This window comes from Melospiza georgiana, chromosome 25 (assembly GCF_028018845.1).
Source record: "Melospiza georgiana isolate bMelGeo1 chromosome 25, bMelGeo1.pri, whole genome shotgun sequence".
In the NCBI taxonomy this organism is placed as follows: Eukaryota; Metazoa; Chordata; class Aves; order Passeriformes; family Passerellidae; genus Melospiza; species Melospiza georgiana.
In genome coordinates, this window is record NC_080454.1 from 3,028,830 (window position 1) to 3,052,057 (window position 23,228).

At 48.6% G+C, this 23,228-nt stretch overlaps 1 pseudogene; it reads left to right on the top strand.

The window, feature by feature from the left end:
- Window positions 1–22,960, top strand: part of LOC131093335 (zinc finger protein 271-like) — a 162,742-nt pseudogene extending 139,782 nt beyond the window's left edge.
- The last annotated feature ends 268 nt before the right edge of the window (window positions 22,961–23,228 follow it).

Sequence of the window (23,228 nt, forward strand, 5' to 3'; positions counted from 1 at the left end):
TCTATTTTGGAGCAGCATGAGGTTTTATTGTTTAATATTGTTCATTTTTTTTTTGTGCTGATGAATGCTTTGCCTGTTAAACAAACAGGTTTTTTCCACTTTTCTCCAAGGAAATATTTTCCCAAACTGGCAGAGGGAGGGGCTACTTGAATCAGCTGTCTAGAGGAAACCCCTTTTGGAGATTTTCTCCCAAATTTGCCCTAAACCAGGACAGGGTGGTGGAGAGAAGGGTGAACCACAAGTGGCTGAATTGGGGGGAGGCTTGAGTGGGGGACCCTGGGACCTCAAAACCTCCCAGAATACCTAAGCAGGACCCTGGAGATGGAGGACCACCAGAACACACAAGGGATGAGACTGGAAATGGGAAACTCCTGGTGGCTTTTTGTTTATACACTCTTGATTTTTGGACATTAGGTGACTTCTAGAAATGGACTTGGGCAAGAGGAATCCCCAACACAAGGCATTCACACCTTGCTTTTCCCCAAACCAGGATTCTCCCCAAACCATCCCACTGTAACATCCCCCCTGTCCCACTGTGGGTGAGCTCAGTCCCAAACCTGATCCTGACCCTGATCCTGGTCTCAATCTCACTGCATGTTTAGACACACTCAGTTTTTTATTTAATCTCATCCCCATCCCAGACTCGTCTAGCCCCAGACCCAATCCCAACCTAAAGCCCTAAAGCCAATTCCATGTCTCGCCTTAACCCCAATCCCAGCTCTAATCCAAATCTCAGCCCCAACTCCTACCCCAGCCCCAATTCCAGCCCCTCCTAAATCCTCAGCGCCAAACCAAATCCCAGGTTCAACCCTTCTGGGGGTTTGGGGGTGTCTCTGTCCCTCTGACCCCGATGATGTTTAGGTGGGGTCACAGAAGGTCTGAGAGGGACAGAGACCCCCCCTGGCCTTCCCAGGTGTGAGAAAGTCGGAGAGTCCCCCCAGCCCCGAACACCCTCAGCGGTGAGAGGGACACAGAGCCCCCGGTCCCCAGCCCTGCACAGACATTCCCTGAGGCCAGAGGGATGGAGACCCCCTGAGCATCCCCCAGGTCGAGGGGACAGAGACCCCTGAGCATTCTCTGGGCTGAGAGAGACAGAGACTGCCCCAAGCACCCCCTGGCACAGGGGTGAGAGGGAGGGAGACCCCCCAGGCATTTCCTGGGTGAGAATGGTGGAGAAACCCTGGGGAATGGCCTTGGGTGACAGGGACAGGGACAACCCCTGGGGAATGGCCTGGGGTGACAGGGACAGGGACAACCCCTGGGGAATGGCCTGGGGTGACAGGGATAGGAAACCCCCCCTCAAACCCCTCCCAAGCATCCCCCAGGACGCGAGGCACAGAGACCCTTGAGCATCTCCTGGGCACTGGACAAAATAAACTTGGCAGAAATCAAACTTGACTTTGCAAAATCACTTTGAAGAATATATGCTTTTCCCACAGGTAACTTGTGATGAAAACGCAAACAAATCCAAAACATGAATAAACTGACAATCCAAGCAGTGATGTGGCAATTCCAATATTCATTGCTTCCTGCACAGCTCCAGCTCAGCTGCTGTCAGGTTCAGATAAAAGGAAAGTGGAAATTTGGCCCAAAACAGGTTATTAAAAGGAATGGAAAGCTCTGTGTAGCAGTCACAAAGGTGACAGGGATCAAGAGAAAAATGATTTTCACATTTGGTAAAGCCCCCAAGCCTGGGAATTCAGGACTTATTTGGAAATTTAGCTCCTTGAGCCGGGCTTCTTGTGGGACTTTCACCTGCCTTGTGTTCCTCACCGTGGGGTGAATGAACCTTGTCAGTCTCGCTGATAACATATGCTCCATTTCCTCCAGTGATTTTAACAACTTTATAAGGAAAGACAGCAAATTATTTTCTTTACACTGGCCACCCATAAAAGCCATTTTCCTCATCATTTCTCCCATAAAGAAATAAAACTTTTATAAGTTCCATAAGCTCCCCAGGATGAAGGAGGCACTGTGTCCAAGTTTCCAAGAGTTCTTCAGAAAGAACCACAACCTCCTCAATGGAGGGAACCATGCTGTTGTCAAAGGCACTTGGGGTCAGAGAACAGTGCCCTGAACTCACTGTGCCAAAATAATATGGCAATATGGTTAAGAAAATTGTTAGAGATGCCTCTGCCCCAATTAAGGTGCTAACGCGACCAAATCCAAAATGGATTTTACTGAACATTAAATGTGAGGTAGAGAGAGAGTTGGAAAGAAAGAGAAAACAGGAGAGAGCAATGGAATGACAAGGGACAGAGACCTCCCCTGGAGCAGGGCAAGTATGACATTATCCCTTGTGTGTCTGGCCTTCCCAGGGTGGGGGTTTTACAGCTGAGCCAGTTTGGGTAAGGGGGGTGGTGTTCACCCCCTGAGCAGGGATTACCCCACTGTTTCAGGTTGCCATGCAAGATGTAACCAAATGCATGTTTTCAATCACCATCTCTATCAACTGCTATAAACAGGTGGGTTAGTGTTCTTTATCTCTTCCATGACTCAGCCCTGATAATGCCCTCCAGGGGAGATATCTTCTGCTAATGGGCCATTGAGTGTCACTGCAGGACTGATAAAATTTCATCATCCCATTGTGGGATGCTCCACCTGTTGCCATCTGATGCAAGGCAAGGCGACCTGGTTCTGAGGAAACAGCACGGCGACCCAAACTCTCCAGGGTCGCTCGGGCCAAGAACACACGCAGACACCAACGTGGTGGACAGTCCAAAGGCCTTTATTGCCCCGTCTCATGGGGTTTTATAATCTGGGAGGTTTTCTCTACGTCAGGGGGTCTTACCTTACTGTAATTGGTTAATAAGGAGTGGAAAGTTACTTGTGTTAGGGGGGTCTATATTCTTGGGTGATCCCTTATCACTAGGCGTTAGGGGGAGAGGAATCCTGCTGCTTTCCGTGACATCACGAGATTTTCCGTACGCCTGCCCCTATGTACCACATCTCCCCCCATCTTTTTCACAAATGAATGAGGTAGTCATATACATAGGTACTGAGATGAGGCATGAGGTTGTTGACAAAGAAAGGGGTTTGGTAAACCTGGGTAAGATTTTTGCCAAGAAAGCTTAGAAAATCTTGTGACTGGCAGTGTTCCCTCCTCGAATTCACAGCAGTTGTTGCCGGCCTATGAACAGGATGTTGGCCCATTCTAGGCGGGTCTGAATGAATGAGACTAGCTTGTTCAGCAGGCATGGTCCGAAGGTAATAGCTAAAAGTAGCATTGCCAATGGACCTATTAGGGTAGAAATTAGGGTGGTTAGCCATGGTGATCAATTGAACCAGGACTCGAACCAACCCTGTTGGGCATTCCTTTCTTTCTGTCTCTGAGCCAGTCTTTTTCAGAGTTCTGCCATGGAGTCTCTCACGACTCCCTTGTGGTCTGCATAGAAGCAGCACTCCTCCTTCAAGGCAGCACACAGGCCCCTTTGCTGCATGAATAGGAGGTCTAGTCCTCGCCTGTTCTGCAAGACTACTTCTGAGAGTGAGGAGACTGACTTCTCTAGAAAGGAGATGGATTTCTCGATCCTCTGCAGGACCTCGTCAATCATTGCCTGCAGCTGTGACAGTCCTTGGTGCTGGGTCGCCAAGGCTGAGACTCCTGTGGCCGTTCCGGCTGCTCCTAGGCCCAGCAGCATTGCAATAGTTATACCTGTTACTATTTCTCTTTTGTGGAGCCGGCTGGGTTCCTCAAAAAGGTGATACACTTCTTCATCTGTTTGGTACAGGACCCTAGGAACAATCAGAACTTGGACATGGAAGTCGTTAGAGTCATCGAATTTGGCAAGGAACACACAGGGACTCACTCCAGATCGCTGGCAAACCCACATCCCAGATGCCGATGGGACTACCCACTTATTGTTTTTCCTGTTGGGTTTGACAACTTTGGTGCAGACGCTGCCTTTCCGCCTAGCTAGGGTTGCATTGCCAAAGCATCTGCCCTGGCCTGTGACTTGACTCAGGGTGATTCCTTTGAGGGGGGTGTCCCATCTACATTGGTTGGGTGCATCTGCTGTGGAGTAACTGAAGGGAGTGTTTAAAGCGACTCCTTAGTAAAAGGGAGGTTCAACATCGTAACAAAGCCAGCAGGATTCGATTAGGTTAGGGTTAGATTCGTTCAGGGATAGGAAGGTAGCTTCTAACATACGAAGGATTGGGTCTGAGTCTGACTCGGCTGAACGGCCTATCTGAAAGGCTTCCGCATGGCTGGTTGGGATATCAGCGACCCTTGTGGGCAAGGCTTTGGGGTGGGTCGCGTTTCTCCCTTTCGGCACGCTTTTAATCACTTTGTTGGGTCTGACCACTCGGGGTGGCGATGGTCGGAGCCTAATAATTCGCACATTCACCCTCTCTTTTGACCCTTGAAGGACTACTGTCCACGTTCTGCCTATTGCCCAACTGGGCTGATGCGGCTGCAAGACCGCATGTTGTAGTTAGTGCATGTCCGAATTTTTGGGACTTTATGGCAATTTCGATGGAAGTTTCCATGAAAGAAGAGGGGTGTTTTGCAACCAATGGGTGCCCAGGTGAACTGTAAGAATTTGTTGGGCTCTTGTGGCTCCCACCCAGGCCCTGACGGTCTGGCATCTCTGATGATGGTTTCGCAGCCCCAGTGCCCACAATGTCCCCACCTGGGTGATTGCAGTAGCTTTTCCCAGGGCTTGAAGCTGGGCACCAGTAGGATAGGTACATGTGTGTGGAGTGTGGGGAATGGGGTTCTACCTTTGGTTGTCCTGGAAACAGGTCGGTGATGGGGAGCACGAAGGATGGGGTGTTCGGTGAGGTGATTTCTCTGAGCACCTTGTCACTACTAAGGTGTTGCATGACCCACCTGAATGGCTGATGGGGGTAGTGATCTGGGCTGGCTAGCCCTCTGGCAACAAGCCCCAACAGCAAAATCACACAGAAACACCGTTGATGCTTGGGTCCCACCCGTGCGGGTCTCTCGGGCGCTGCCTGGTGGCTTGGTGGTCTGTCGTTTTCCTCTGGAATGGGGATGTACGCGTCCTGAGGACATCCCACGAGGATGTCCTGTAAACAGAAACTCGCAACTCTCATCAATCTCATTCTGCTCATTGTGAAGGTCGGGCTTGATTGACTTAAGTGGACACCACCTGATTTTGCCATCCTTTTTGACAGCTGCATACCCCTTCCCCGTGAGCATCAGCCTCCAGCCCCATTCCCATTCGCCTAGCTCGTTTCTAATTACAACCTGCGGGCCCTCCTCTAGTGTTCGAGTGGCCCAGTGTTTTTGAATGGGACTGTTTTTTTTCATCTCCCCTAGGGAATTGATTCAATGCCAGCAGAGCGGTTGCCAGTATATGTGCCTGATGTCCTGGGGGAATGGCATTGGCAAAACCCTCTGCTTTTGCCAACACTTCTATCTTGGTTTTCAGGGTCTGATTTGCTCTCTCGACTATGGCCTGCCCGGTACTGTTATACAGGATACCTTGCACTAATGTGATGCCTCATTTTAAGGCGAACTCTTGCACTGGTTTAGAAGGGAAATTGGAACCGTTGTCAGTTTTGATCTGTTTGGGGATACCAAGCCAGGCCATGGCTGTCAGCCAGTGCTGAATTGTGGCCTTGGAGTTTGTTCTGGGGTGCTCTGTGGCTATGATCGTTCCGCTATAAGTGTCTCTTGTCACTGAAAGCCGTGTTCGGGGCTTCAGCAGTTCACACCAAGTGAAGTCTGACTGCCAGATTTCTGAGGGCTTGAGACCTCTCGGGTTGACCCCACAGGTCCATAGGGGTGACTTCTGGCAATGAGGGCAGGTGGCTACCACATGTTTTGCGTCCGCCGTCGAGATTTCGCATCTCTTCGCTAGTGCTTTGGCTCCGATGTGGAGTGACTCGTGCAGTTGATGGGCTTCCTGCAACGTCCATACGCCTTTTGCTGCGGCGTCCGCTTTGTCGTTGCCGATCTGGAAGTAACCTTTGACTGGGTTGTGGCTGTTGATGTGAATGACTGACACGGTGCCCCCTCGCGAGGAGAGTGCTTCTTCTAGCATTAGGGCTGCTGCTGATGTTGACACTCCTGGTCCTGCCATGGCTAGGCAAAGCTATGCCACAAATATAGAGTCCGTTAATATGTTGAGGTGTTCTTCTTGGAAGAGTCCGCATGCCAAGACAACTGCTGCTGCCTCCAGCTGTTGCACTGACAGTGTGGGGTCACATGCTTTGACGCAATGCCATTGGTCTTCTGCCTGCCACACTGCTGCTGCGGTTGAAGTCGTGGAGGAAGCGTCTGTGAAGACCGTTGGTCCTGGCTGCAATCGATCCATGACCTTTGGCAGTGTGTCCATGTCGACTACGGTCAGCAGCTGAGTCCAGGGTGGTCTGGAGGAGTAGGAGATTTCTCCTCCGAAGCTGGTGAGAGCAAGGGCCAGGTATTCCGATATTGTGGCTGACTCCGAGGTCAGTTGCTTGCGGAAAGGGAGGTGGATGCTTGTCGGCTCTGTTCCTAGGTGTCTCAAGGCGAGTTTCCTGCCTTTCATGATGAGGTTAGCAATGCATTCGATTCCCGGGGAAAACGCATGAGCAGGTCTTCCGAGCACCACCCATTGAATCGGTCGGGCCTTTTCAGAAGGTCCTTGGGCCAGTGCTCCCATTCCCCCCTTCGGTGTAAAGTGGATGTATAGGTCCAGCGGCATGGCTGGGTTCCACCTGGCAAGTGTGCCAGTGGACGTCTGGCTTTCAATGAAGTCGAGGGAGCTCGTTGCCTGCAGTGTCAGCTCCTTGGGTTCCCAGGGGTGCTTTCCTTTCAGGAGGTCATATAAAGGGTCCATGACCTCGGGAGGAACTAGGATGATGTTGTGAAGCCACTGTAGTGATCCCACCAGGCGTTGCACGTCGTGGAGTGTTTTGTTGTCTCGACAGACCTTCACCTTGGGGGATGTCATGTAGGAGCTTGTTATCCCTACTCCCAGGAAGGTCACGCAGGGTCCTCTCTTGATCTTTGCGCTTGCGATCTCAAAGCCGTTGGCCTGGAGGGTTTCCGTGATTGTGGACACCAGGTGATCTACTTGGCTTGCCGATGGTGCAGCAACTAAGATGTCGTTCATGTATTGAATGATGGTTGCAGTGGGATAGGAGTGTTGGACTGGCATCAGTGCTTTGTCCATGGTGATTTGGCATATGACAGGGCTGTCAACAAGACCTTGTGGAAGTACGCTCCATTGGAAGTGGAGGTTGGGCCGCTCACCGTTTCGAAACGCCATGGAAAAGGCAAACCGTTCTCTGTCCTCAGGGTGCAGGGGTATCGAAAAGAAACAGTCCTTGATGTCCAGCACTGTGCACGGCTGCCCTTTGGGGATGGCTGAGTTTGCAGGAAGCAGTGTCTGGACTGGACCCATGGGTCGGATCGTCTTGTTCACTTCTCTCAGGTTGTGGATGAGGCAATAGCCTTCTCCAGACCTTTTGGGGATCACAAATACAGGGGTGTTCCACAGGCTGACGGAGGGTTCTATGTGACCCTTTTGCAGTTCACTGTCAACCAGTTCCAGCAAGGCTGCCATTCGAGGCTCTGTCAGGGGCCACTGTTCGACCCATATGGGGTCTGGTGATTTCCAAGTCAATTTGATTGGCAGCGGCGGGTGTACGGCAGTGGCCCTCAGGATAAATTTGTAATCCGGAATCCTAGCAAGGAAAGAACATCCCTTCCCAACAGGGGTGGAGAATTTTGCAAAATGTAGGGGTAGATTGCTACTGTCTGTTCTGGTCCCTTTTTTGTGTGAAGTGTTAAACCACCAACTGGGTGCTTTTCCACGCCCGGGACTGCCCTCCCACTCCGTTCACTGGAGGGACTTCTTTGAATTGCCAATGCCCGGGCCAATGCGCTTGGGGAATAATCGTGCAGTCTGATCCCGTGTCCGCCCAGAACTGGAGCCCTACAATGTGGGGATCCTGACTGCCGTAAAGGTGGCATGTCCCCCACACCATCAGGGGCTCCTTCCCTATTCTCATGGCCAGGGCCACCCAGGGATCCCGCTCTGGGGCGTCCCCTGCTGGTCCTGTGACACCGGCACGGCTTGTGGCGGTGGAGGGTGCGAAAGCATTACTGGTGGTGTTGTGCAATTCTGCCATTGCGTTGTAGATGGGGATGTAAAATTGACTGCTCCCTGTGGGGGCATGGGGTATGAGGGTCCCCTGCCCCACTGGGGGTCGCTGTAGCTTGGCCACTGCACATTCCACGTGGGAGGGGGCTGAACACGGCCTGGCTGCCCCCTCCCTTTTCCGTTTCCCTGAGGCCTGGATCTCCATGCCTTAGCTAAATGTCCCTTCTTCCCACATGCCCAGCACGGTCCCCTAAATCCCCCTTGGCGTGGTGGAGCAGCTGCTGATAGGCGCCTTGGCTGGTGGCAGTTTACTGCCAAGTGGCCTGCCTGGCCACACTTAAGGCACGCCATCACACTGGTTATTGCAGTGTGGACTGCTGCTTGGATGGGAGCAAGGTGTTCCTCCTTTGCAACGTGTCTGATCATGTCAGCTATGCTAGCCCCAGGTGGCAGTGATCTTAGAATGTCCTTGGTGGCTGAGTTGCATTGCTGGCGTAGGCAGTCTGCCAGCACGGGACCCTTAGCCTCTGAGGGTAATGAGGAGGAATCTAATGCTGCCTGAAGCCTGTCCACAAACTGAGTGAAGCTCTCACTTTCACTCTGTCTTATGGTGGACCACGGGGCAGGTTTAGCCACTACTTTGGAAGCAGAACGAATGGCCTCTCGGGCAGCCCGGGTGGTTGTCATAACTTCATGGGCCCTTAATCCCTCAGCCTGGGCCTGGGGGGTGATCATAGCGGGGTCTTTACCCATCAATCTCTGTATACTGGAGCCATGCAGTGGATGGTCAGGTCCCGTTATCTGGGCTAGCTCCTTTGTGCATTGATCCTCCCACTCTTGTTTAAAAACAATCCTTCCTGCCCCATCAAAAATCATTCTGCACGTCTGCTTGATGTCAAAGGGAAGCATGTCATCCCCCCCAAAAATGCCGTCAGTAAGTGTGGTAACCATTAATTCCCTTGTCTGCAATTGCTTTAATAATTGCCTGTACTTCTTTTGGATTCACTGGAGAATAGGTCCTTCTTTGGTTTTCGCCTGCTTCCCCCCCCCACGGACTGGGAACACTAGATTGGCTGAAGGGGTGTACTCAGTGCAGGCTATCTTTATTTTTCGCCAGTCTGTAAGTGGGGTTCAGTCTTTCTCTGATGACCCCTTCACCCATGCGGGAGTGCTGTGATTAATAACCTTACGCGCCGTTGCTCTCTCCCTGTTAAAGCTAGAATCCGAATCGGAGCTCCCCAATTCCCTCTCGGACTCAGAGGTTGAATCCGAGTCCAAGACGGAAGTTGACTGGTCGAGCATTTCCGGGTTGCTCTGCCTTTTTCCTGGGCTCTGACCCCACCGCCTCCTGCGGGGGGCGGACCATTCCCTCCCCCTGGGGTCTCCCCACCTCCTACTGGGGGAGGTCCTTGCCTTACACGGGCTTAATTTGAATAGAGCGCTCTGATTGCTCTTACACTCCACCGCGGGGACGGCCCCCCCCCCCCCCCTCGCTCACCTGTGCATGCGATGTTAAGCAGGCTGACTCCATTTCTGCCCTTTTCCCCCTCTTCTCTTCCACTCTGACCACGCGGTTCATCGCCACTTTCGAACCCATACGGTGGCGGAGAGATTTTATCGATCTGGGCGGTTTCTGACCATCCTGCCGCTTCCCGCGCCTCCTCCGCCAGCCCCCCCCAAAAACACTGTGCCCGTTGCTCTGCCTCCTGCGTCGGGTCGACAGTCGTTGGGGGGGGAAGGGTAGAGGAGCCGCAGTTTTGTCAAGAGGCTCCGAGGGGGAGCTAGGATCTGGCGGGCTCCGCAGGGGGGTTGGGGGGTCTCCCAGGGGTTCCGGGGGCTCAGGCTCGGGAGGAGGTGGGACGCGCCTAGCCCCCACATATCCCCGTCTTCAATCTGATCACTTTCTGGGGTGGTCTGTGTCGCTGCTCCCACCCCCAACTGCGGAATGGCTATTAAACAATTTCTCGCAGCTTTCCAGGTTTCTTGCTCTTGTTGAGCTTTTTGCAGAGCCCAGATGACTCTGCCCCACAATTTTAGGGCTTTCCCCGAGCCTGAGGACATGGTATCCTCGGCCAGAGTTTTCGTACAATTATCCCACACCCCCGGATGTAGGATATCTACAGGGCTTTCTATAGCCCCAAGCTTAATCAATCTCGGCAATGCAAGGGTTAAATCTCAACTTTACATTGTATACCCCAGTGTATATTCATTTCTGTTACGACCTTCACAAGCGATTCCATGATCCAAGCTGGTCCGGAGGCGTCCCTCCTGTGAAGGTCCGCCCGAAATAAACGGGTGACGAATGATTTTTGGGTGCAAAATAACCAACACAAGAGGCACAGGGGTTTTGCAGTAACAAATCAACAAGGTATAGTTTATTGATTATAACCACAGCTAAGTATGCGTTTGGTTAAGGGATCCGGGGAAGAGAAGGGTAAAACAAGGAAAAAGGGAGGAAAGAAGGTCAGGGAATGGGGTATAGCTACCAAAACGTGATGTCTTCGGGGTCCCGCCGCCGAAACTCGCTGGTGCACGTCTTGGGGAGTACTCAAAGGACAGTCGGACCGAACCCCAATATATATACTGTTCTTGGTTGGGGGAAGGTAACTGAAATTAGGTTTCCATGGAGGGGAGAAGTCCATTGTTTTCATGGCCGAATGCTCACATGTACGTTAAGTTTTCCCCCCTCCCTGAGTTGGGAGGGAGTACAGTCCCAGTCTCTGGAAGGAGGTTGCCATGGGGGTGCCATGGGGGTGTCAATAGGGTGCCAGAGGGGTTCTTGGTTCCTTGACAAGGGGATTCGCATCTCTGTTAGTCTGTCATGGTGGTTGAAGACAGGCAAGAGGGGTCTTCTCATGGAGCGGAGGGGAACCACCCCAGAGCTCAGTCCAGCCAGCTCAGGAGTTTGGAAGAAAGTCCAGTTCAATTGTCCAGAAAAGGGCAGCATGCCCCCTTCGAGTACAGCATGGCGTGTTCTGCAAACATCACTTGTGAACACAGTAGATAAGCAGGAGACTTTCTTTCCCAACCGGCTCAGCAGCTTTAACCCTTCGGTAGTCTTTTCTCATGACAATTGTGAGGCAAAAAAAAATGAAGGATTTTCGGATGGACTTCTACACGACCCCGTGACTCACGATTGTCTTGAGGAATCTTCATCAGCAGAGCTCTAGAGTGTCTTCGAAACTCGTTGCACGTTGGTAGCATAACCCCGGAAAAGTAAGGATGACAGGAGAGAGGGGAATAAAAGGGGAAGAGAAGGAAAAGAAAAAGGGAAAAGGGGAACCGACAAACATAAACATAATTAATCATCGATCATCATAACAACTTCACACATGGTTATTTGTTACAACAATCTCAAAAAATTATGATTAATTTTAACAATTTCAAAAAAAAAAAAAATATTAATCAATTAAAAGCAATATCATTTGTTTAACAGTTTCAAAATGATTAAAACAAATCATAAATAATCAAAACAACAAACAAATCATAATATAATCATCGTCTTTTAAAATTATTTACTAAAAATTAAAGTAACTTTCTGTAAGTCATACTTGATATTTAAGAAGTTGTTCTGAAGCACATATGCCTGATTCATAACCTTTTTGTATCAAGTGTTTTGGGGACATCTATTGTATGGAGTACATCAGCTAAGCGGTGTGCATTGACTACAGCTGACAGTTTCTTAAGCTTTTTCATCATTCTCCAATTCAAAATGAATAGGGCTGCTGACAAGATAAAGCCAAGCGTAACTAGGATCAAAAGAACAACAATTGGATGGCACACACTGTTCAGAACACCTGTGGCAGTAGGTGACCACCCGAAGAGAGTATCCCACCACCTATGCTCAGCATCTTGCTTTACCCTCTCCATAACCCGGTGTATTTGTCTCACGTTGTGATGAACAGTCACCAGGGTCTTCTGTCCGCTCTCCTTGATTTTCTCGAGGATGTCAATCAGGTCTTGATGGAGCAATAGTTGTCTCACGAGGGTGAGGTTCATTCCGATAGGAGTAGGCATCAGCTTCTGGATCAGCGTGTAGTTGGATTGCAGTAGATGGTGAGAAGTAACTGGAGCTTCATAAGAGAAATCGCATCCTACTATCTTAGTAAAGTTACAAGCACAAAAATTTGAATGATTCTTTGTATCTACTACAACATCTTCTACAAAGACAGAATCACATGTCGTTCTAAAGCATGCACAGCCATTGCCTATGTATATAAGAACTGTCTGGGTATCCTCATGTGGACGAATCTCGAAATGACAGATGTTCTGCTCTGTGTCCAAACAGATATCCTGAGCTACAATTGCGTTGCTTTCACAGATAAACCCTTGCTGTTCTCGGACAACACAAGTTTCCAGGTTAACAGTTTGCCATTTGTCATCAACCTGATGGGCCCATCCCCTATGTTCAGTAGGATAGAGAACAGCTCCGTCATGGTTTAATCCTAATGCAATAACAGGGAAGACCAAATGTACAGAAGCATTGCGTATCGTTAGGACAAAAGCAGTGGCTGTGTTTGAAATGGGATCATAGGTAAAGTTCACCAGGTTCCACCAGGATTGGAATTCTCTTTCAAATTCAGTGGCACTGTCCCAGATTATTTTCCGAATTTCTGTGGGGAAGGTGCCTTCCTCGCCCTCTCTTATGATTGCAGCAGAGACAGATTGCATCCACAATTGTGCCTGGACACAGCTGAGGGCTAAGGAAACATTGTTCTGTGTAGCACTAAGTGCATCAATTACCAATTTGTGATCATCCACATTCACTCTTTCCCAATTTGGCAAAATGTTTGAAAGCAGCCACTGGTGTGTCCCTAAGGCTGACAGAGATGACCTCAGTGGTTGCTGCAGTCCGGCCAGATCTCTAGTTGTAGCAGCCAATTTGTTCATTAGTACTTCAGAGTCAATGCTATTCAGAATTCCCAATCCTGTACCCACAACACCGGTCACATCCCTTGGTGTCCTCTTAAAGGAGCTTCGTTTCCGAAGCCAAGTGGTCCAGCCTTCAAAAGAGGTTTGCAGGAACGGAGAACAGGCTGGTTCAATATCTGAAACATTGTTCTGCATTAGCAATTTGACTTGTTTGAGAGACCATGCCGGATTGAACAATATTTGTTGTTGGCCAGTTTTCCTGATCACATAAGGTCCAATCTCGAAAATTATTGGTATGAGTATGACCGGTGGTATGGGTGTAGAGGTAACAGTGGTGACAGTGGGAGCAGTGGTTTCAACATTAATTATAAATTTAAAAGAAAGGCCTTGAGTATCTTTGGCCCAGAGACAAATTACCTCTGTAGTGCCGGTTAATGTGAAACTGTACCAGCAATCCCGTACGCTTGGGTGTGTGCAGATTTGCTGTTGTTCGTTTTCCCGATCTGTGGAAACACTGATTGACCTTGCTTTGCTGTAATTAGACCCGTTAACCATTCGGCACCCAACACTAATTTTTTCACCCACTACTCCATGAACCTGCCAGGTTCTGCGTCTTTCCCATTCTTGTCTGGTGTACAGCATATCCTCATGTGTAACTACTGTTAGCAAGTTCAGACCCGTGACATCTCCCATAGATCCGGTGGATTGCAGGAAGGCATGAGACCAGGGCCACTCGAAGGAGTTCCCTGCTGCTCCTGCCATTCGGGATGTGAAGTTAGAAAAAAGGCTCTCACTTAGGGTCTGAGAGAGTGTGATTACAGCACTCGGTGTGGGTTTTGGTGCAGTGTTTATCTTAAATGTGTAAACCAAGCCTCTCAGTCCTAATGGACTAGCTGTGTCATTCTCCCAGCAACATGTCACGTAAGTGGGTTTGGCCAAAGTAAAACTGTACCAGCAATCAAGTGATTCATCATTACAATCTTTTGTAATTGCAACATTGGTGGTTTTGGCACTAGAAACATAACTACCAACATGTTCCTGGCGACAACACAGAGTAAGGGGACTTTCTATTTTGGAACAACCCCATTTCTTTGTGGGACACAATCTTGCTGAGGGGATGTTCAGATAATTCTTTCCACCTGCTTCCATAAAATTTCCAGCAATTATGATGGAGGTGGCCTTTTCATGGAGGGTTCCTTCCACTTTTCTGCATGTTACCACAATTGACTCACCAACCGTTCCCGTCAGGGTTCTCATCAACTCATTCTGGTCCCACCTCCACTCATTCGGGCGGTATACCTTGGAGTCATGCTGCACTAGGGTTGCCAGGCTCGGGTAACGGCCCTTGGGATAGGTTCCAAGGGCACTGGTGTGCTGAACAATGGCTTCAAGCCACAGCTGCTCACCAGGGGGTTGTCCATGAAATTGCGGTAAAATGCAGAAAAGTATTAGCAAGGTTATCATGTTTTCAGACGACTCTCATGTCCCTCGGGGTTCACCTGTAAAAGCAAGAACAACAAAAAATCCTGCCACTGAGAGGCAGAAAGGAGTTTAAAATGAGGGGATTATCCAGCGTGTGTGTATGCGGTGCTCTTTTCCAAGAGCGTCAGAGGCTACCCATGCATATTTATTCAGAGGGGTTTTCAGCACAAGTGGTACCTCGCCCACCGAGGGGAGGTCCACTAAGACAGGTTGTCCAGGGTAATGCGATGGATTGTTTGCATCGTCAGGACCTTCCAGCGAAGGGATGATGCTTGGAGGTGTGGGGTAAAAGGCAGTGACTTTGGGGCAACCATTCACTCCCCACCTGCTATTTACCCCTTTAACAGCCTCCCACAGTCGACAGTCCCAGCTTGCTTTGTGGGGCTTAAGGAACCGCTTTAAAAGGCCATTTGTCCTTTCTACGATCCCGTTAGCCTGAGGGTAGTAAGGAGTGTGAAAGGTCCACTTTATGCCTTCCGCTTTGGCCCAATCCTGAACCACCTTGGCAGTAAAGTGAGACCCGTTGTCAGACTGAATTTCTTGTGGCTTTGGAAAAGTTCCAAACCACCCCTGCAAAGCTTTGACTGTATTTTCACCTGTGGCCCTTTTAAAAGCATCAGCTTGTACTAACCCAGATACAATTTCCACTCCTACTAACACAAAATGTTTACCTCCTGATTTCTTAAAAGGACCAATATAATCTATCTGCCACGCATCCCACAAGCCTTTGCCTTTCCTCAAATGCAGAGGGTCATCCTCTAAAGGATGCCTCTCCAGTCGCTTGCGGCACTGTTCGCAGGCCGATATGCACGTTTTACACATTTCTCTGGTGACTGGCCAGCCGCGGGCGTGTGCTTCCTGGTACAGATCTTTGGCACCTGTGTGCTGCCTTTTTACATGTAACCATTCTAACAGTTGATTCCAATCCTCTGAAATAGTTTCTTTTTTCAGGGGGCTAAGCCTTGCTAGTTCATCAGCTTTGTTGTTCCATTCACCTGCTTGATTCCCATCAGTTTGATGAGAAGCTACCCAACCAACCAAAAAGTTTCCTTTACTGGCGATTTCTAGGATTTCTTTCCATTTATCTTTCTGCCAAACTGGGATTCTGTTAACTTCCCAGCCATTCTGTTGCCAGAAAGGGAGCCACTCAGTGCAGCCTTTGTATACCGCATATGAATCAGTGTAGATGTAAACAGGAGAAGTGTTTTGTGCCTCACGCTGGAAGACACTCCAGAGGGCTATGAGTTCTCCTACCTGAGCGCTGCCCTCCCCTTCTGTGATAATCTTTTCACCAGATGAAATTTGTAAGGCAGCCGCCTTATATCTCCAAATTTTTCCTTCCCGCTTTGAGGAAGCATCTGTAAACCAACAGTTTGCTGCTATTTCGGGTGAGAATGGTGGTGCTATTTTTATTACAGAAGCAGGTTTGTCTTGGCTACTATCTAGGCTCTCAGTGTCTTGTATGGCTAAGAATTTTGCAGCACCTTCTGTGACAGAAAAGCTATTGCAGTAATACTCTATTTGAGCATACCATTTCCTGACTGATGATTTTTGAGCTATGCCGTCAGGTGGAGGGGTCCCATTTGTGACAGCTTTAATTACCTTGAAGGGACCTCTCAAGATGATAGCTTGCTGCCGTGTGATTTTCTCTACTTCAATGAGAGCTAAGCTAACAACAAACAATCCTTTTTCCCAGGTAGTGTATCTTTTTTCAGCATCTTTAAAACCACGGGAAAAGAAGCTGACAGGCCTTGTTGGGTCTTCAGGACCTTGCTGCCAGATGTGTATTGATAACCCTGAGGAGGCAAATCCCCATTCCACTTGGAAAGGGTCTTTAGGATGGATGGGCCCCAATGCCTGATGTGCAGTGGCTTCAAAAATCAATAACTGCAGTGCTTCCTCCTGAGAAGCAGTCCAATCCCATTTTATTCCTTTCCTCAGTAAATTGTAAAGGGGCCTAGCAATGATTGAGAAATCTGGGATGTGTTTCCTCCAGAATACTAACAGTCCTAAGGCTTGCTGGAGGTCTTTTTTGTTTTCAGGCATTTTCATCTGCTCTAGAGAAGTTAGAGTGTCAGGTGGGATGCATGTGCTGCCAGATCGCCACCAAATTCCCAGGAACTTCACTTCCTGAGAAGGTTTTTGGATTTTCTCTGAAGGGATCTTTAAATCAAGGCTCTCCAGATGAGAGATTATATTCTGCTGGAGATCCCCCACCTCTTTAATTTCCTCTCCTCCTACCAAAATGTCATCAATGTATTGGTACACAGCTACAGTGTCAGGTTTAGGTATCTTTTCTAATTCTTTTGCTAAGGCATGATGTGCTAGTGTTGGAGAGTGTTTGTATCCCTGAGGGAGTCTGGTGAATGTGTACTGTTGTCCCTCCCATGTGAATGCAAAGCGATCCATGTCCTCTGGCTGTATAGGTATCATGAAGAACATGTCTTTGACATCTATGGTTGCCATGATTGTGTGAGCCTTTTCTTGTATTGATGTTATCAGTTCAGCTAAATTTGGAACTGCTGCAGTCAGAGGGTCAGTGTTGGCATTCAGCCTACGGTAATCAACCGTAAGCCTCCACTTCCCGTTAGGCTTTCGGACAGGCCACACGGGTGAATTGTATGGGGAGTGTGTGTTAACAATTATTCCTTGATCACGCAATTCCTGAATAACTGGTTTGATGCCTTCTCTAGCTCCAGAAGGCAAGGGATACTGTTTCACATTGATTGTTTTACTGTAAGGCAGTGCGGGTGCAGTTTGAAGCAGTCTAATGTTTAGTTGTGGAGTGCCAAAAGACCAGAGGAAACCCTCGGTGTCTTCCCACTGTCTTCCTGCAAGGACATCCATCCCTAGCAGATTATTCGGTATGTCCCCAATTACCATTTTGATAATCAATTGATTTTCTTCTCCAGGGAGTGTTATTTTGACTAAAGCAATGTTCATGGGTTCTATGGTTCCTAAAGCATTAAGAACGCAGCATTGCTTTTTTGTTGGAACGACTCCACACTTCTGGGCATCTCTATGTGTTAATGCAGAGATCTGGGCTCCCGTATCAACAATGTAGGTTACCAGAACTTTTTTAGGACCCGTGATTGCTGTAATTAACATGTCTCCTGATTTATTTTTTGTGAGCCTTCGTAAGTAAACCCAATCTCCACCCCTTCGCTCACCTGTAAGCGGTGGAGATATTAGTTTCCCGAAAGCTCTGTTGGTGAAGTTTCGTTGTTTGTGATTTGGGGCACGGGCGGGTGGGCAGTTACGTTGCTTAGATTCTGTGAAAGAAGTTGCGAAAGAGTTACTTCCGGCTTACTGCTGGTGCTTTTCAGGAGACACGCAGCCAGGGTTTCACTGTCCAAGTTCTGTGAAAGAAGCTGAGAAAGAGTTAATTTTGGCTCACTGGCTGTGTTCTGTGGGAGAGGCTGAGATGCAGCTTCACTGCCCAGGTTCCGAGGAAGAGACTGTGAAAGGGTTAACTTTGGCTCATTGCTTGTGTTCTGTGTGAAAGACTGTGATGTATTGTGTGTACTGAACTGTGTACTGGTAGGAGTATTTGTTAGTTTCTGGTGAGGGAGGGGGATCGGGGCACTGGGCTGGGTATTTGTCCTTCTAAAATTCCAGTTAGTTATGATTTTCTGCAATTTTTCAAGTGGTAAACCATCCATTATGTCCCGGGGAACCCCTTTCTTTATTCCCAGCATCCACCAGCGTTGTCTGTTGGAAATCTGTTTTCTTGGTTCTATGTTTTCAGCGTTAGGGGTTCCCATAAACCGGACACCTTTTGTTTTTTCAGATTTTTCTTCCAGGGTTTTTACAGGCCCATACTGTCTACAATAGTTTATTAAATCAACTGCTACCTCACCCCATGTCCAAATCTTGCGGTTACTGTTAGATGTATCAGATGGTGTTGTGGGAGCCTGTGTTGGTGTGTAGGGTGAAGGTGCAGTGTCAGTGGATTCAGACTGATCAGTGGAGTTGTTAAGAAGTCTTTCTAATCTATCTATTGGGCTTAGAGCCATAACTGTTTTCTGAATAGTGATTGCGGTTGATTTCAGTGTTTCTGGAAGCCCACGAATTAAAGGGGTCATAATTTCAGGCTTCACAGGCAATTGCATTGGGGATTCAAAACCAGGAATTAATTTTTTCTCATGAATCATTTGCAAACATGCAGCTTTTTGTACACTTTCTAGGATTTGGTCAGGGGTAGTGGCAATTGCTAAGGGATCACCCCTTTCCAGGGGATTTATTCCTCCAGCCCAATAGGCTGCACGTTGTGTTAGAGACCAGGAGTCACGCTTATCCCCCGTTGTTAGGAAAACACCGTGTCCCCAGTAACCACTGGCTTCTTGTTCAGTTAACTTAATCTGGTCTCCACCAGTGAGAGAAACACGGAACACATATTCTGTTTCTGATTCGTGGGGGAGGCGACCGAATTCCTTTTTCAATTTAGCTAATTCGGTAGCGCTGAATGGTGTTTGTTTGGTTGTTATGTGGGGATCCATGTCTTCATCATTAATGTAATTGTATTCAGTTTTAATAAAAGGTCTCAAATGAGGACAACAATTTTCCCCACAAATTTTAGCTATTTCAGATTCTTTTTGTTTTGCTGCCTCAAGTTCTTTGTAAGGATAAATCTTTTTAATGCAAGGTGTTACTTTTTCTTCCTCCTCTGTAGAGGAGTTGATTTTGTGTATGGCTTTGGTGTGTTCTTCCCTAAGAGCAGCTCGCAGTGTGTAAATTTCATTTCTGTCTTCATTTAACTGTTTTTGCAAAATTTCAACCAAATTTTGAAGGGAATCTATAATTACCATTTCCTCAGTTCTCCGTTTACAGCGGTTTTCTATGGCTGCAGTAAGGCATGCTCCAAGAACTGAGCAAAGAATGTTTTTATTTTTACCCATTTTGAATTTTGATTCATGTTGCAGAGAACATATTCTATCAATGACATTTTCCAAATTAAACCAATTGTTCTCTGCCCAAGTTTCTCCACCAGATGACGGTTTGGCATGGTATTTAGCAAGCAAGGTGTAAAAGTCAGCTTTTGCTTTAGGATTGAGATTTTCACTCATTTTTGTGTGAAGGGACTAGGACTATACCAGGGAGCTGATTTGCGAACTCAAGTTACACAATCATACAGACTTTTGTTCCACTCTGTCTCCCTAGATAGCTGAAGAAACCAAATCTGTCTGGAAGGTACTGTTTTAATTGCTTCAGATTGTCCCTTCCTTTCCAGACAGTCTAGACGCACACACTCACACACACACACACAAATGTTTTCTCTGTGAGGGGACGAGAAACCTAGAACAGGGAAAAGCCACTCAGCCTTTGCTGTGCCGCCCCTCGCTCCCTGTGTAGGTGAAGGGACAATATCTGTCTAAAAGGCACTGCTTAATTACTTCAAGTCTGCCCCTTCCCTTTTAGACAGTCCAGGTACACAAAATACAGCAGTAAAAAACAGTAACAGGTTCAAATTCAGCTCAAAAACAACAATAACAAGTTCAGATTCAACTCAAAAACAACAGTAACAGGTTCATATTCAATTCAAATACAACAACAACAACAGTATCAATATCAGTAACAGCATCAATATCAGGATCAGGAGAAGTATCAGTGTCAGTGTCCGTGCCGGTAAAATCAGTATCAGAAATGACAGTAACAATTTCCCCTGCTTTTGCACCGAAAGATCTTTTGTGTCAATTCCGGAGCCTGTGTGCTCAATCGAGCATGAGATTTGGCTTTGGCATGTGTAGTCTGCGAGAGGTTACAAACCACACAAAACCTGCAAAATCTCACTGGCTGCTGGAATCCTGTCCGTGACGCCAATTATGTGAAGGTCCGCCCGAAATAAACGGGTGACGAATGATTTTTGGGTGCAAAATAACCAACACAAGAGGCACAGGGGTTTTGCAGTAACAAATCAACAAGGTATAGTTTATTGATTATAACCACAGCTAAGTATGCGTTTGGTTAAGGGATCCGGGGAAGAGAAGGGTAAAACAAGGAAAAAGGGAGGAAAGAAGGTCAGGGAATGGGGTATAGCTACCAAAACGTGATGTCTTCGGGGTCCCGCCGCCGAAACTCGCTGGTGCACGTCTTGGGGAGTACTCAAAGGACAGTCGGACCGAACCCCAATATATATACTGTTCTTGGTTGGGGGAAGGTAACTGAAATTAGGTTTCCATGGAGGGGAGAAGTCCATTGTTTTCATGGCCGAATGCTCACATGTACGTTAAGTTTTCCCCCCTCCCTGAGTTGGGAGGGAGTACAGTCCCAGTCTCTGGAAGGAGGTTGCCATGGGGGTGCCATGGGGGTGTCAATAGGGTGCCAGAGGGGTTCTTGGTTCCTTGACAAGGGGATTCGCATCTCTGTTAGTCTGTCATGGTGGTTGAAGACAGGCAAGAGGGGTCTTCTCATGGAGCGGAGGGGAACCACCCCAGAGCTCAGTCCAGCCAGCTCAGGAGTTTGGAAGAAAGTCCAGTTCAATTGTCCAGAAAAGGGCAGCATGCCCCCTTCGAGTACAGCATGGCGTGTTCTGCAAACATCACTTGTGAACACAGTAGATAAGCAGGAGACTTTCTTTCCCAACCGGCTCAGCAGCTTTAACCCTTCGGTAGTCTTTTCTCATGACAATTGTGAGGCAAAAAAAAATGAAGGATTTTCGGATGGACTTCTACACCTCCCGCTGTGGTCAGACCTGCAGCCACAGCCGCCGACCTCTCTCCAGGCGAATACCCATTCCCCTGGCGCTGATCGGCTCCCGGAGTTTCAGCACCAGTTGTTGCCTTCTGATGCAAGGCAAGGTGACCTGGTTCTGAGGAAACGGCATGGCGACCCAAACTCTCCAGGGTCGCTCGGGCCAAGAACACACGCAGACACCAACATGGTGGACAGTCCAAAGGCCTTTATTGCCCCGTCTCATGGGGTTTTATAATCTGGGAGGTTTTTCTCTACGTCAGGGGGTCTTACCTTACTGTAATTGGTTAATAAGGAGTGGAAAGTTACTTGTGTTAGGGGGGTCTATATTCTTGGGTGATCCCTTATCATTAGGCGTTAGGGGGAGAGGAATCCTGCTGCTTTCCGTGACATCGCGAGATTTTCCAAACGCCTGTCCCTATCTACCACATCCACCCAGGGGGAAGATCCAAGCATTCCTACCTGGATATAACCTGATTCTTGCAACACCAGTAGCAGCTTGCCTACTGGATTCCCAGAGGACAAGAGCTCCATAACCACCACTGGACCTTCAGAGGAAGACCAGACCCTTCTACAGCATCACTGCTCTGACAGATTCACGCTTATCTCTCCAACAGGACTGCAACCACCATTTAAAAGGACTGCAGCCAGCACCCTGACCAACATAGTGTCAGGTTATATACTGATTCAGTCAGTTTAAGGCAGTCTTTCTGTATCATTGCCATTATCTTCATTTTCCTCCTAAATTGTTATTCTGGCTTAGACTCTCCGCCAGGTTTGCCTTCAAACCAGTAAGAAAAAAAATGTGCTCATCTGTTGTTTTCCATCAAAGACAGGTTTTCCCATTCCCAAAACTTTGCCAGATGGAAGTGGAGGCTGCAAGGAAAAGGAACATTTCCCGGGACACCCAGGCAGGTAAGGAGGAAGTCAGTGCCCCTTTCCCCCTCTCTCCTGCTCCATCTCCCAGCCCAGCACTGCCCCTGGTTTCAGGACAAACTCAGTGCCAACTCTGTCCTGCTGGGGATGCACTGGGGGGATCTCCTTCCCCTTCCCTATGGCATGGAGGCAAATCCCATCCTCTCCTTGTCCTTCCTCCCGCAGACAAGGAGCTGGAGATGGAGACCAGGGAGGAAAAATCCCCGTGGCAGAACCTCATAGAAGAGGCTGTTTTGAGCAGCTCCATGGCACAGGAATCCAACAGGAAGGAAAAGCCAGAGAGATCCCACAGGAGGAGGGGCTGCAAAGCCAGCCCAGGGTGCTCTGAGGAGAAAAGACCACCCTGAGTGAGGAAGGTGGACAGAGCTTCAGCCAGAGCTTGGAGCTGGTGGCCCATGTGCAGCTTCATGATGGGGAGAAGCCCCACAAATGCTTGGAGTGTGGGAAGATCTTCAGGCAGGGCAATACCCTGATCAGCCACAAGATGATCCACACTGGGGAAATGGGCTTGTGAGTGTGGAGAGTGTGAAAAGGGCTTCAGCTGCAGCTCTGCCTTTGTCAACCACCAGCAGATTCACACCAAAGAGTAGCCCTCCCGCTGACCTGACTGTGGGAAGGGCTTCAACTGCAACTCCAAGCTCATCATTCACCAGCGCATCCACACTTGGGAGAGACCCTACCAGTGTCCCACGTGTCAGAAGAGGTTTCACACCAGCTCCAATCTCCTCCTGCATGAGCGGATTCACACAGATGAGAGTCCCTTCCGCTGCCCTGACTGTGGGAAGGACTTCAACCACAAATCCACCCTTGTCATCCACCGGCGCATCCACACTGGGGAGAGGCCCTACGAGTATCCCCAGTGTTGGAAGAGCTTCTCTGACCGCTCATTCTTTGACCGACATCAATGGAGGCACCGGTAAGGGAAGCCTTACGAGAGACCTGACTGCAGGTGGAGCTTCATGAACTGCTCCATCTCCATCCCCATTGGAGGACGCACAATGGTCAGTGCCCTGGTGACCCACATTCCTTGTGATACACAGTGGGAAGTGATTTGTTTTCCTTTTTCTTTGCCTCTTATTTTCTTTTGATTTATCTCCCTCCCTTCAAAACACAAATAATGAGGATAAAAATTGACCCAATTTATCAAAAGCATCTAAAGCCTCGAATTTTACTTGTGTTTTGAGGGAA